Here is a 14,263-nt window from a genome sequence, read left to right as displayed (position 1 = left end):
AATTCCTCTAACAAGGCTCACTCCTAATAGGATGATTGATATCCTTTAACTAGGTCACATTTAATAGTGTGCATTATAATCTTTAAAAGGGTTGGCTCTTCGCAGAGCTCACTTTAGTAGAGTGAAAATTGGTAGCATGTTACTGGTAGTTATTCTCAAATTGGATTTCCTAGTAAAATCCATTTGTCAGAATGTTTGATTGATTTTACAGTTTTACATGTTTACATTTTTGTAGAGTTATTTTGACATAGGACTGTAATATGCATATGTTTAAAATAATGAATGGTCAATGCATGCATAAGGATAAGTTGTAGTAATGAAAAGTTTTATTTGTATATTTGGATCTTGGATAATTAATTGACCCCCCTCTCTTAGTTATTCTAAAGTATTCCATCAAGATACTCTTCAATCAGAAGAAAAGGGTGGAAATATGACCTTGAAATATGCAAAGGGAAGGGCATTTTAATGGTGAACTACATATCTACAAGTGTTATAGAAAAATTAATGTGCATATGTGATCGAAAATGAAAACATAAAAAATGTCAATAATCTTAGATCTCCAGGTATAGCTCAATTTGGATGACATATATCAGTAGGTTTATGAGATGGAAATCATATTCCTAGAGCATAGAAACCAACTCAAACCAATTTTTTCCTTAAGTTTGCGATTGATAGATTCCAAATTTTATTTTGTAATTTTAACACCATGTTCCATCACACAAGAAAAAAATTATTATTATTAATTTTTCTTTTGGTGGAGGAGGAAATGCCTTTCCTTTGTCAAGCTCCCATATAGGAATTATCCTTGAAAGAGACAAGTATAAAAAGCCATGTAAGGAAGTAAGAGAAATGTAAATATTCACCTTACTTGATAAATCCCTTGTTAATAAAGATTGTGCAATGCTATAATATAGTTGATGTCAAATCTGGAAAGAAGGATGTAGAAAATCTCCACAAATGCAGTTGATCTAACCAATACCAAATCATGGAGCCATGGATATAGATGTGCACAAAAAAAGAAGATGATGAATGCCAAAATGTAAATCTCCTCTCTTGATGACCAACAAAATGAAAGAACTTGAAGAGGGAATGCTCAAAAAGGAATTTTAAATCTTGAGAACACCTTAAATGCTTAGCGAATTTCCTTAAAACTTGATGAATGCCTTAAATATGATAGTTTTAAATTCCTTCATGTGTGTATAGATTTTTTTTTCATGAGAAAATTTGATGAACAAGCTTTGTTATATACTAGTTTTTAGTATTGGAAACAAAGCAAGCCTAGAAAGCCCATGAATTTTGTAAATTAACCCTATAGTATAAAAATAGTCCGAGAACCAAAACTACCTAGGATGCAAATTGAACCGACTGACTTCTACTAGTATAGGTTTACTAGGCTAACCTATACTAGGGTTATCTTGAGAAGGAGTTACCTAAGGTCTCAAAAAGTACATAGGTGTAACTACAAAAGAGATAACAACGTGTGAGAGAAAGATTAAACACAAATAAATTCATGTTCCATAAAATCACTAAAATGGAGAAGGTAAAAGGTCTTAAATGATGGGTTCTTCAATTTTAAGATAGTACATTTAGAACCCACTTTAGTAGGAGTATGAACCTACCTCATACTCATGATGATGAAGGATGCTCCCCTTAATACCATAAACACATAATAGAAACAAAGAAACAACAGCAAATGTGAGAACAAAATATAGATTTCTTATTTGCGCCACAAATGCAGAATTATAGAATTCACAAGTACAATATGCTAACCCACATGAGTGCCTTCATTACAGTAATCTGCAAGGCAATGTTGCAAAATACACCCAGAGTTGTTCTAGACAATGTTCTAGCCTTTCTTAAATAGGAAATTTTATGTCACCCAAGGAGGTTCTACACATTGAAACTTAATATCTAGGGTTGACAAACTCTAATAATACATATAGAGTCAGCCAAATACATCTTTGACAATTATTTTAGATATTTCAGGTAACCCAACTCTAAAAGGCCATAACTCATAAACTATTGCTCTGATTGGCTATTATAACCACTTTTCAAAAACATTAGCTCCTAATCTATAGGCTCTGAACTATGCAAGCACCCTTCTATCAAATTTTCAAATCTCATTTGGGCACTCTAAGGCATCCAATGGTAAGCCTAAAGATTTTTCTACAAATTTTTCCACCAAAAATCTACAATAACTTCTTTGATACTTATGCTTAAGCAATGAGATTTTTGTGGTAGGCTTACAACTCTAAAATGAACCTTCTTATAGAAAATGAGAACATTTTGAGCTCATATGAAAAACTTACTTAAAATAGCGAGCTCCCAAGAATAGCAACCCCTTGTCTACTACTGTTTATTAAAATAGAAAATATTTTTTGGTGATGCAAGATTGCTCTTATATGTAGGATGCTCCTACATTTGACACCTAATGTAATTTGAGAAGTGACTTTGTCATGTCTTAGGTGTTCAGAAAAAAACCAAGATGGTGAACCTCCTCCCTTGCTAGCCATGATGAATCCTCTACTAATCTTCCTTTCCATTTGACCAGGTATTCCTCATAAGTTTTGTTCCTTGTAATTTTGCCAACATGACTGTCCAGTATCTCCTCAATCTCCTTTGTAGCCAAACTAATTGCTAGAATACTCCATTGCTCTTCTGCGACTTCATCTCTATCACCTCCTTTATAATACTTTGTCAAATTTGAAATGTTAAATACTAGTGAAATATTCAACTCAGCAAGCAACTCCACTTCATAAGAATTTCCAAAATCATTCCTTTTCATAATCTTGTACAGTCCAAACTTCTTCATCTTCAGCTTATTATATGTACCCACTGGAAAATGCTCCTTTCTCAAATGAACCATGACTTCATTTCTAATCTAAAATTCCTTGTACCTCTTTTTCTTATCTTCCTTAGCCTTGTACTGTATATTCATCTTTATGATGTGTTTCCTCACCTCCTCATGGATGTTCTTCAAATGTTAAGAAAATTCTTCTACTTAGCACTACTTATCTCTCTTTTATCCAACTATCTCAATTTAGAAGCATTTTTGGGACTAATCTCATATACAATCTGAACTAGTGATTTACAAGTACTCATGTTGACTTGTGGTAAAAATCATATCCCATCCTTTTAGCTTATCTCCAACCAAACATCTCAGCAAGTTTCTCAAACTGTAGTTCACAACTTCTGTCTATCCATCAATTTGTGGATGATGTGATGAACTGAACTTCAAATTTGTCTTCAACTTCTTCCATAATGTACACCAAAAATACCCAACAAATTTGGTATCTCAATCTGAAACTATACTCTTTGGAAAACCATGTAGTTTCACCACTTCTCTTAAAAATAACTCTGCCACATGAACAACATCACTAGTCTTCTTGTAAGGAATAAAATGTGTCATCTTTGAAAACCTTTCAACCACCACAAAAATAGAGTCATGCCCTCACTGTGTCCTCAGTAATCCAAGAACAAAATACATGTTGACATCCTCTCACGACTTGTCTAGTATAGGTAATGGTTGATATAGTCTTGTATTATGCTTTACTCCTTTTTCCATCTAACATACTCTACAAATTTGTACAAACTTCTTCACATCTTGTTGCAGCTATAGCTAATAATAATTCTAAACAACCAAAGCTATGGTTTTATCCTTGCCAAAATGTCTGGCCAGTCCTCCACTATGCTTCTCCTTGATGAGATTCCCTCTCATTGAACTTTTGGGAATGCACAACTGGCTTCCTTTGAACAACATACTATCCTAGATCATGAAATCCAACCACTTTGTCCTGTCAAGTGTAATAGGTTTTATACAAGCCTTCCACACTTCACAAAAAATAGGATCATCTGGATACCAAATACTAAGTTCCTTGAACCTGACCACCTCTATCTACATTTCTATTAGCAAAAGTTTTCTTATACAAAGAGCATATGAAACTCTATTAGACTTCCCACTCTTGTGTTTCAAAACAAATGTATAACTCTGCAAAAACTCAACCCACTTCAAATGCCTTTGATTTAATATTCCTTTACTATTCAAATATTGCAAAGCTTGATGATTAGTATACTAAAAAAACTCTTTAAGAAGAAGATAGTGTCTCCACTTCTTCAATGCTTGAACTATAGCATAAAATTCTTGATCATAAACATAATATTTTCTTTTTGCATCATTCAATTTCTCATTGTAATAAGCAACAGATATACCTTCTTGGCTCATTACAACTTCTATTGTAGTACCACTAGCATCACAATCTACTTGAAACACCTTGTTTAAATTTGGAAGTGGTAAAAAAGGTTGTTCAATAACTTTTTTTTTCAATAGATTAAAAATCTAATCTAGTCCTATAGTCCACTTAAATTCTTTCCTATCCCCTCTCATTGTTTTAGTCAAGAGTCCACAAATACTGCTAAAACCTCTTATGAACTTTCTATAAAAACTAGCCAGCCCATGAAAATATCTTACCTCTGTCAGACTCCTTGAAGTAGGCCATTCAAGGATAGCCTTCACTTTCTTTGGATCCATTTTCAGAACTTTTGCTGAGACTACAAATCCTAGGTACACCAACTTGTTTTAAAAATTGCACTTATTTAGGTTTATCAACAACTTTTCTTCCCTCAACTTATCAAACACCTTGTAAATATGAATCAAATGCTCCTCCAATGTCTTAGTAAATATCAATATATCATCTAGGTAAACAATGAAAGACTTACCCAAAAATTCCTTCAATACCTCATTCATGAGCCACATGAAAGTGCTCAGTGCATTGGGTAACCCAAAAGGCATGACTAACAACTCATTCATTCCTTCTTTGGTCTTGAAAGTAGTCTTTCACTCATCACCTTCTTAGATAAGAATCTAATGGTATCCACTTTTCAAATCAATATTTGTGAAATACTTAGCCTCACTCAAACAGTTCATAATATCATCCATCCTTGGCAATGGAAATCTATACTTGATTGTGATCTTGTTGATAGCATGAGAATTTGTGCACATGCTCTATTCTCCATTCTTCTTTGGTGCTAATATTGCTGGTAAAACCCATGGACCTTGACTCTCTTAAGTCAACCCCTTCTACAACTCATGAACTTGTATATTCAACTCTTCACTTTTGTGCACTGCCTTATTTCAAAAATTAGCTCCTAGAACCAAATTCTTTTGGTGACTAATCTTCATCATTGGGGGCAATCCATCAGGTACATTATCTGATACAATATTAAAAAACACTCCCAACATATCTGCAACTTCTACAGGTACCACCTCTACTTCTTCCTTACTATCTCTTGGAATTATAGAAAAACACATATGCTTGTACTTCATACCTTCGAAAAACCCTTTTCCATCAACAAAACATATTCTAATAGCACTACATAATTTTTCTTCTTAGAACTCCTTCAATGACTTCAACTTATGTTTCACTGATCCTTGGTCAGAGTGTAGGTATTTGCTTCCATCATGTACAACATGCCTATCAAACTATCATGACCTACTTAGCAACATATGACATATGTCCATAGGTATGATATCACAAAGTACCTCATCCTGGTAGCTTCCAATCTTGAACTTCACAGAGCACTGCCCATTGACCAATGCCCTTGTGGTCATCTTATAGCCAAGCAATACGGTATGGATGTGAGTGTTTTTGTCTCTTTAGATTCAACTTGGTGACCATCATTTTTGACACCATATTGTCAATACTTCCATTGTCAATGATCACATCACAACACTTATCTTCACATTTGCACCTTGTGCAAAACAAACTCCTTCTTTGATTAGGTTCATTCTCACCACTCAGTAGGACTCTTCTGTTAGCTAGGATTTCTCTTCTTTCAAAATCTTTAGAATGTGAGGATTTGGCATCTTTATCAACATGTGCAACTCTAGCCAAGCCTTCTATTCTTTGGTTTGTCCTTCATTGGCATTGGGCACATTCAAATGCTCTATGCCCTTTTTCTTTGCAGTGAAAACATTTCCCATGGAAGCCTCCTCTTCCAAATCCTTGTCCTCTACCTCTTCCTCTCTGAACTCTATTTTTTTTATCATGGAAATGATTGGAATTGTTTCCCCTCTAGTTCTAACTACTATTTCTAGCCCCATCCTTATTCTTCTGATCATCATTATGACCACTATAAGATCATCTGCCAAATCTTCCACTATGACCTCTTCCACTATTCTTGTTGTCAAATTTCTTGCTCAATTTTTTCTTAACTCTTAGGTTAAACTGGTATGCCTCCTCAATACTGTTCATCCAATCTAGACTCATCTCATCCTAAGTGCTTGGCCTTAACCCATTAAAATAGTAGGCCACTTCCTCATTATCAGCTTTTGCATGACTGGTTCTAATGAGAACTCGGTAGAACTCTTTGGTATACTCTTGAACAGATTTTCCCGCTTGCTTCAACCATTGTATTTTCTCAACAAATCAAGATCATAATCCTCAAGAATGAATTGCTGCTTTAGTTTAGCTATCATCAAATCCCATCTAATGATTTTGTCCTTTCCCTTTCTATTTTGATCTAACTGAACCTCCTACCACCAGATCTTTGCATGTCCCTTCAATTTTTCCTTCACAAACTTCACCCTATTAGGATCATTAATATCTTTATACTCAAAGTACTCCTCTAGTTCATTGATCCAATCGATTAGCTCCTCTAGGTTAAGATTTCCCAAAAATGTGGGAACTTCAAACTTAGGTCTTTTTCCAATCTTAGAGATGATCCTTAAAAACCTCTCTTCTTTTGGGTTTAGAACTATCTCTACTTCAATTTTTCTTCTACTTCATCCTCATCCTCACTTTCATCTCTTATAGGAAGGTTCATTCCTCTACACATTTTTTCTTCCAATGCTCACATTTGCATTTGGAGGGCTCTAAAACCCTCAAGTGTAACACCTACAGCTCTTTCGCCATGCTCTCTTCATGGAGGCATTTTTGTGCTTTCAGTAAAGCCCTAGTGCAAACTGCCTCACAATCAGTGATCTATCTACATGCTCAACCCAAACCATAGTCTTGGTGTGAACTACCTCATAGTCGATGATCTATCCACACACTTAGGAACTCTAGCTCTGATACTGCTTGATGAAGCATGCTCCCCTTAATACCATAAACTCATAATAGAAAGAAAGAAACAACAACAAATGTGAGAATAAAATATGGACTTCTTACTTGTGTTGCAAATGTGAAATTATAAAATTCACAAGTACAATATGCTATTCCACATGGGTGTCTTCATTATAGCAATCTGCAAGACAATGTTGTGAACTACACCCAGAGTTGTTATAAACAATTTTTAGAGCTTTCTTAAATAGACAATTTTATGTCGCCCAGTGAGGTTCTAGACATTGAAATTTAATACCTAGGGCTGATAGACCCTAACAATACATATAGAGTCGGCCAAATACATCTTTGAAAATTATTTTAGATATTTCGGGTAGTCCAACTTTGAAAGGCCATAACTCAAAAACCATTGCTCTGATTGGCTATTATAACCACTTTTTAGAAACACCAGCTCATGATCTATAGACTTGAAATCATGCAAATGCCCTTATGTCAATTTTTTGGACATCATCTAAGCACTCTAAGGCATTCAATGGTGAGCCTAAAGATTTTTTTGCAAATTTTCCATTAAAAATCTGTAATAAATTCTTTGATACTTATGCTTGAGCAATGAGATTTTTATGATAGGCCTACAACTCTAAATTGAACTTTCCTATAGAAAATTAGAACATTCTGAGCTCGTATGACAAACTTACTAAAAATAACAAGCTCCTAGAAATAGCAACCCCCTATCTACTGGTGCTTATTAAAATAGAAAAGACTGAAAATAAAATATTTTTGCATGATGCAAGATTTCTATTACACCTAGGATGCTCCTACATCACATGATAAAGTAGATCAAAATAAAAATTAGTTGTATCATGACTAAGGAGACAAATAAACTACCAAACCTCTACTGGACTTGAGTCTTTATCATATCCAAAATCATAACAAGAGATGTTTTATTTAGAAAAGAGAGAGGTCAACTCATCCATTAAGGTTTGTGTTCCTTATTGTGAACCACACTAAGTGAATAGGATTGAATAGTGTAGCAGGTTTGTGTGCTCAGTAGTCAATCTTGTAGAAAAAACAAAAGGGCAAGATCAAATGCTCTTAGCGGGTTCGTGAGTTGAATAGTCAATCCTTCAATACTTGAAACTTTTGGTGCATTTATATATGCACACCCTTGTGATATATTACTCCTATATCATGAAGATAGATTATGTATGTGTCAAGATAGGTCAAATGGTCTAGAAAGTGTGTGTGGCATGCTAATCACCAATCTAGGAAATGTAAAAAGGGAGAGAGCCTAGAAATTTGTGCTATGCTTGTATATTATAAATGTTGTTCTTGAAATTTAAAAAAACATAAAAATATTGGAATAATGTATTCCTCCATGAAATGGAAAAATAAGTTCTTATTTTGGCATCTTAAGGAAGTGACAAACAAAGATGAAACAATTATAACAATAAGATAGTACTCACAAGAAACACCCAATCCAAACAAAAGAGTTCACAACTCCTATGAGGCTATAAGAGAGAAGAATGCAACAAGATGTTTGACATAATTGATAAATTAATGCCATTATTGGACATAACTAGTGCTGATAAATAAAAGGGAGGGATTGTTAGATATAAGAGATGTTAATGATTAACAAGATCAGAACAAAGCCACGGGTTGCATGCATAAGAGTTAGATCACTTGTTATTATGTCATCGATGTCAAATTTTTTGACTCTACTAATTCATGTAAGTTGCAATAAAATTAGAAGTTCATATGATGAAGTGATGTTGAGCATTTGATATTGACTAGATGACCGATGAATTGGTATGTGGCAAGATACTATTGATTTGATTGTTTTACATGATCTTATTAATAGTTAAGATGATGTACAAGCAAGTTATTTCAATCGGTAAAGAAAGGAATGATGTTGCAAAGAGAAAAGAGACAGAATTAGTAAGGTACATTGAGCTAGAAATGTTGGTTAGTAAATGAAGTCAAAAGGTTAAGTAAGAAGTCAATGTTAACTGAGCAAGAGAATAGATTGCCAAATGTAGTATTGACTAAGTAAAGTGGTGTTTGGTGAAGCTTGAACACAGTTTAGTAAAAGATGACTAGTAAGTGAAATATTGAGTAAAGGATGACATAGAGAGACAATATAGATTATTCTAGAATATTCTAAGATAAGGTAAAAGTTACTTAGCAATATCAACGGTTCAGATAAAAAAGGCATAATCTATGGTGAAGATTTGAGGCATGTTTAGTGATCCAAGGGAATGCACAAAGTTGAAGGCTACAACATTTATTGAGTGTCTAGATTCAATTTATCTAAGCTAGGAAGATTGATCAACGATTGTGATTAAGTGAAAAAAATCTATCTATATAAGGAAGAGAGCAGAAGACAAATGTTGCTAGTTATTTTGTTGATTAGGTAGTGATAAAGCTGTTGAATGAATTGATCATACTGAGTAGATTAAAAGTGCAAAGTGGAGAGGAGTGATGATGATATTGTAATGGCTAGTCAATGAAGGAAAGTGACGTGCATAATGGAGATTTTATTAAACAAGGGTAGTTGTTATTTCAAATAGATTATTTTATTGTTACTCACTAACCATTCTAGAAGAAAATATTTTAACTGAGTGGACTTAAAAGTCTTTATTGATAAACCCATTTGTTTGGTGACATTCCATTGAATATTTTTAATACCTTTAAATAGACCACTCAATGAAGGGTGATAAGCTCTAGATGATGTTTGGTGAAAGTCCCCTAACAGGGTCACACCTAGCAGTATGCTTGTAACCTTCAATAGAATCAGCTCTTAATCGAACTCACTTTAGAAGAGTGAAATTATTTTGGGTGACTATTCTAGGTGGTTTTAACCCTTGTTGGGTTTCCATGGTAAAAATACTCATGTCAATTTGTGGATGAATGTTTTGCATGTTATTTTCTTTATGAATGTCAAATTATTAAATTATTGTAAGTCAATTAATGAACCTGATACTCATTAGGAACTACAATTTTGTTTACTAGTTTAAGGTTGATGAAGTTTATGAGTTTTTCGAGTTGATTTCCTAATAAGTTAAATTTTTATGAGTATGGTGAAATGTTTGAAAGTGCCTATTGATTGAAACCCCCTCTTATTTATCTAACAATTGGTATCAAAGCTTTAGTGCTTAGAGGAAAATGTTTGAAAGAATTGAGGTAAAGGTTCAAAGATGTATAAGAGAGAGGTACCAAAGTTGAATAAGGAGAACTTCTCATTATGAAAAATTTAGATGATATTGTATCTATTTAGAATTGGAGACTCTACATTGCATTACCTAGATGATCAATACACACTGTCACCCCATGGACCTATGAAAGTTGTGCAAAGGAGAGAAAAGAAAGAACACAAATCCCTCATGATAGAGATTGCTTCTTTCCTGAATGATGTTGAATTTGATATTATCAAAGACTATTATACTAAAAAGGAAATATGGGACAAACTTACACTAGTGCATGGAGGAGATTAGAATGTATTGACAGTGAAAGCTAAAATTTTTAGAGAAATGTTTGATGATATGAGAATTCAACAAGATTAATGCTATCAAAGGAGCTGGAGGAACCATAAGTGAAGAAGTTGTGGTAAGAAAAGTTCTTATGACTCTATTACCTATCTATGCTATTAGAGTATTTATTATTCAAGAGTTGAGATCTATACTTGATAATAGCATTAAGCTTGATGTTTTGGTTGGTGTATTGACTGTATTCTAGTTGAATAACTTTGATAATTGTTTGTCTAAGATTAAAATGTATTTTAGATCATCACTACTCGTTGGTAGTTCAAGAAAAGAAAAGAGTTCACATAGAATTTAAGATGAAAGTGACTATGAATCAGAGGATAAAGATCTAGATTAGATTGAGTGACTATTGGCAAGGATATTACTAAGTGGAAAAGGAAAGTATAAAGGTAAACTACCTTTGATATGTATTAAATGTAATAAAGTTGATCACATTACAAATAGATGTTCTGACATGAAAAAAGATGAAAGGAGTGACAAAAGGGAGAAAAAATACTGTACAAATAGAGACTACAAGGATAAAGGAAAGAAATCTTGTTCATAGCAGAGGAATAGGACACTGAGCATGAAAGTTCTAATCAAGTTGATGTTGAAGAAGTTATGTATGTTGCAATAAAAGATTATTCTAATGATGAAAGGTATGAACATGAAAAGTCTCTTATTTCACATGCTAGAAAGAATGATACATGGAGTATTGATAGTGGTTGTTCATGTCATATGATTGGTGAGATTGATAGGTTTGAACATTATGATGAAAAAACTACCAAAATTGGAAATGATTTTCCATGTCTTGTGAAAGAAAATAAAATAATTATGATAAATGAGAAGATTAGATGTGAAAATACTTATTATGTGCAACAACTAAAATTTAATATATTTAGTGTGGTGTGGTTCAATAACTCAAGTCACTAACTAGATTTTCAAAATAAAAATATGAAAATCTATGATGATGTTGGAAACTTGATTGGTACTAGAGGATAAACAAGAGGTAACTTGTTCTACCTAGATTCTATTGAGGATACATGTTTGATTGTAAGCATTGAAGATATATGAATTTAACATAAAAGGTTATGTCATTTGAATTTTAACAATATAATCAAGGTTAGTAGGAAGAAAAGTGTGAGGTTTACCGAGCTTAAGAAAACCTAATAAAGTGATGTGTAAGAAATGTCAGATTGGTAAAATAACTAAGTAAAGTTTTAAGAGAAAAGCGTATTCTTATAATGATGTGCTAGAGTTGGTTCATACAGATCTTTGTGGTCCTATGAAAATTCAATGTTATTGTGGTGATAGATATTTCATATTATTTGTTGATTACTATTCAAGAATGATATTTGTGATGTTCTGAAAAAAAATCTGATGCATTTCAAATTTTCAAATGGTATTTGAGAAAGAAATATGTAAGTCGTTGAAATATTTGAGATCTAATAGAGGAGGAGAATTCATGTCCAATGAGTTTACTATCTTTAGAAATGGGAATGGAATTGTACAAAGGAGGAAAATATCTATTGTTGATTGTGATAGAACACTGTTGATTGAGAAGGAGGTTGCACAAATATTCTAGAGAGAAGTTATCAATGCTACTTTTTATACACTAAATCAAGTACAACTAAAGAAAGCTACAAACAAAATACCTTATGAACTCTAGTATGGACATACACCAAATGTTAGTTATTTCACAATCTTTGGAAGTAGGTGCTATATTCTAAAAGATGATAGAAATGGAAATTTTGATTCAGAAAGTGATGAAGGTATTTTCCTAGGCCATTTCACTAGAAGAAAAGCATATAAATACTTGAACAAAATTACTAGCAAAATGTTAGGAAGTGCAAATGTGAGAATTGATGAGTTTGTAGAAAAGAATGATGAAGAAAACAAGAAAGAACCTAAATATTATTAGAGATTTGTATATGTCTAGGAAGGTGCATTGGGTACCCTACTTGAGCAATAGTTAGAAGTAACCAAGCGACAACACATGATACCTAAGAAACATGTTGAACCTTCATTGGGTAGAGAAAATATAAAACAATAGAGAACTAAGCTAGTATTAGCAAATTATGTAAGAAGGAATCATTCACTGAACTAGATTCTTGGAGAGAAGGATGTTGAAATCATGACAAGAAGTAACTTGAGAAAAAATACATGTTAGATTTATGAATTTGATCCTAGAATAGTAAAAAATGCAGTTGAGAATAAAAATTCAATCAATGCTATGAATAAACTGATTGGACAAATAGAGAAGAACACATGGACACTGGTAATGAGACCCAAGGATAAGAATGGTACTGGCATAAAATGAATTTTTGGAAACAAGTTGAATGAAAATAGAGAAGTAACAAGGAATAAAGGAAGGTTGGTATGCTAAATATAAGCATACGAAGGAATTGACTCCAATGAGACATGCACACATGTTGCTAGAATAGGAGTCATAATTTTAATTACATATGTTTGGAGCAATCAAATTATTTATCGGATTGCAAGTTCAACATGTGAAAGATGGTATATACGTAACTCAATCCAAGTGTATCAAGGAGATATTGAATAGATTTAGCATGGAAGATTCAAGACTAGTTGGTGTTGATCTATAAGCCTTATTGCCTATTAATGCCTAACACTTAGTCATTTCCTCAGTAGCGTTGGTCGGTCATCACTACAACCGATCCATTCAATGAAGGTTGAGCTACATGGACTTTGTCTATATTTTCCCTACATGTCAAACTAGTCAAAGGTTATTGAGCACCCCATTGTAGACCGAGTCACAATATATGTTGAGTGAAACATATAGAGATTGAGCTGTATAAAGTTAATTTATGTTGAGTGAGTCAGTACATATCAAGCCTATAGAAGGAAAGGGACAACATGAATTTTAGTTATCACTGAACATCAGGATATTCAATTGCTAAGTAAACTAGTTTTGACATATGTGTTTGTAATGGCACAAACACTTATGTAAATAATTTTGGTCAACTTCTATATGATATTTTTTTATTATAGAGATAGCTAAGGAACTAATTACGTATCTTGTTAGAGGACATCAATCCCAAGGAAGGTAGAGTAACCAATTAAAAAATCAGAGGGACTAAGCAGAAAAAGGGTAAATTTTGGATTGTTGATTATGATCTAGAACCTTCCATGATTGTCTATTAAGAAGGAACCAGGCCCTAAATAATTATGAGTTTTAAGGAAGATCATGAATGCATGAAAATGTCAAGGACATAGAAAGGAAGGCTAAGTTTGATAAAGAGATCAAATAGAGAAACCTAGCAATGAAGAGCAGAATAGACTAAATCAGATAAGGAGATCAATTTAGACAAGGGAAGAGGAGATCCATAATTTGTCATTAAATGCTAAATGAAGGATCAGGTACTAAGACATTATAACCAGTGTATCAAGGGAAAACTCTTCATAGAGTGGTTTTAATAGACCTAATTGTTGATGACAAAATTGTGACTGAAGAAGACAAGAGTCAGATGGCTATTAGACTTGTAGAAAGGTCATCTAATGTGTAGAAGCTTACTAAATATTTATTTGGACATGATGAATCAATTGTTACTTGTAAATCAAGAGCTAAACAAAAAGAATGTGGAAATAAAAAATATGAGATCACAAAGTGACCCACTGAGGAATGAGTTAAGATCAGAGAAATAACTTTTGAAAGAATGAATA

This window comes from Cupressus sempervirens, chromosome 10, assembly GCF_028749045.1.
Source record: "Cupressus sempervirens isolate cs-2001-9-10 chromosome 10, ASM2874904v1, whole genome shotgun sequence".
NCBI lineage: Eukaryota > Viridiplantae > Streptophyta > Pinopsida > Cupressales > Cupressaceae > Cupressus > Cupressus sempervirens.
The sequence above is the reverse complement of the archived record's forward strand: the minus strand, read 5'-3'. Positions refer to the sequence as shown.